The sequence below is a fragment of the Salmo salar genome, chromosome ssa16, assembly GCF_905237065.1.
Source record: "Salmo salar chromosome ssa16, Ssal_v3.1, whole genome shotgun sequence".
In the NCBI taxonomy this organism is placed as follows: Eukaryota; Metazoa; Chordata; class Actinopteri; order Salmoniformes; family Salmonidae; genus Salmo; species Salmo salar.
This window is the reverse complement of record NC_059457.1, coordinates 12,861,390-12,863,578: the sequence shown is the minus strand read 5'-3', so window position 1 is coordinate 12,863,578 and position 2,189 is coordinate 12,861,390. Positions and strand designations below refer to the sequence as shown.

The window sequence follows — 2,189 nt, the reverse complement described above, 5'->3', positions numbered from 1 at the left end:
TTCAGGATGTAAAGAGTGATTAAAATATATACTAAATATATACGGAAAAAGCAAGAAACTACTATTTACACGGGACAAGACAAAACAAGTCCGACTGCTACGCCATCTTGGATATCATCTGTGTGACTGTCAAAGCTGCATTTGAACAATAAAGCCTGTGATGATGTATTTATTTATTTATTTGCATGAAACATGGTGTCTTCTTGACTCTTTTCCATATCATGTATAATGAGATATTGTGGGATATTAATCACACAGTATAGTTGGGCAGTGTGATAAGTAAAATCTTTCGTTAGTTCGTGCTGCCATCTCGTGGTTAGTAAACATGGTGTCTACTTGACTCATTTCCATATCATGTATAAGGAAATGTTGTGGGATATTAATCACGCAATATAATTAGGCAGTGTGATAAGTAAAATCTTTCGTTAGTTCGTGCTGCCATCTCGTGGTTAGTAAAATACCTGTCAAACGTCAACGTCGTAATGTTCTATATTATCATGTATCAGTAGTGAATAATAATTCATATTGTTGACAATTTGACACTGTCTCTGAAAATATGCTTTTTAATATTTTCACAATTTGCTGTTGAAAGTCTCAAATGGGCAGTTGTATTTCTAGAGGACGGAACAGATTAATCAAATACCGGGGTTGCTGAGGACTGCATTTGTGGATGCACTACAGTAAACTATTACTTGTGTTCTTCCTACTTCGCTTGAACTGTTGGATATTTCGTTCACAACATCACTAAAGGGCTCATCTACGGGCTACTTCAGTCATGTTTCAGAATGCTTTAAGAAGATTATCTAATGAAACTCTACGTTTTCAAACGTCTGTCAAATATGTGCATTTTTTACGGGGCGTAAGACCTCTGCCTGTGTCTGCAAGGCATTTGGCAGATGTGAAGGACACACTACCCTTTGACACTTCCTTGCTCGAGTTTCTGGTTTGTCCACTATCCAAAAAGCAATTGAGGTGAGTTATTATACAAAGCCAATTCAATACTAATGTACTTTATCCAACGACAGTATTGTTTTGCCATGGCTTAACTGAGACAGAAACAACACACCTTTTTTTTCAGCCAGCGTTAGCTACGCATCAGCTAGATAGCCAGCCAACAAGCTAGCTAATTGTTGTACTCTTCACTCTCAGGTACGAGGAAAAGACCAATGAACTCATCAACGAGGAGCTTGGAATCGCATACCCAATCATTGATGGAATTCCAAACATGATCCCCACAGATGCTAGATTGATTAAAAACGATCCTGAAACACCAGTGGAACCAGCACAAAGGCATGAAACACCAAAGACATAAGATATTGGCCCTGAACAGTGTATAAAATAACTTGTAAGCCAAAAGTCGAGATGTTTTCTCTGTCTACCCTTACAGTACTGGTTCCCATAGTCTCCCTATTTTGACTTTTCTATTCTGTGGCAGTAGATGAGAATTTGACAGGGTTGCACCAACACTAACAGTGTGTTTCTACAGTCTTTTGTAACCAGTAACCATTCCTGTCTATGTATTTTTCAATCTATGGAAATGGATGGGAATCAAGCTGTTCAGGCACAACTAGTGTACATTTTACATGAATACCTTTACAGCAGAATGATGTTAAATAAAGGTTTTAGATTATTGGTACTGAAGTGGATATCATGGATGTTTTGGAATGTTGCGTTGCATATTATCGCTACCAAAACCAACAAATGATTCTGTAAGTAATAAATGGAATGACATTCAATGACAAATTAATCAACTTTATTTGATGAGTGACATGCAATTTCTTCCATAAAATTCAATACATTTGAATGTTTTTAATGGAACTTAACCTTTTGGAGAGGAAACCTATGAGCAAGAGCATCTATCAACAAACAAATGTATTCTTGTGGATTACGAGCACTAATAAAATGTGATTGAATTTTACATCTTAGTTGAACCTTTGGGTCCCCTCTAAAGGAAAGTGTGGGTGTGAAGAACTTCACTTATTACTTTGTTTTCCCACTACTGGACTGTGTTAGCTTCATCAAGGGAGAATATGGTCTCGGAGACTGCCCCTCGTCCTTCATCTTAAAGAAGGATTCATACAGTCTTAACCCGACTCTTGCACCACCAGAATGAGTCATTCTACTTACTGGATGTTGTGTCTGACTTCTGGCCAAGTGGGAGGCTGGTTTCCTTGTCATTAACCTTTCTA

At 37.6% G+C, this 2,189-nt stretch overlaps 1 pseudogene; it reads left to right on the top strand.

Annotated features, from left to right (window-relative positions):
• The first annotated feature begins 1,362 nt into the window (after nucleotides 1–1,362).
• LOC106573220 (phosphatidylinositol N-acetylglucosaminyltransferase subunit Y-like) lies at nucleotides 1,363–1,918 on the top strand (annotated as a pseudogene).
• The last annotated feature ends 271 nt before the right edge of the window (nucleotides 1,919–2,189 follow it).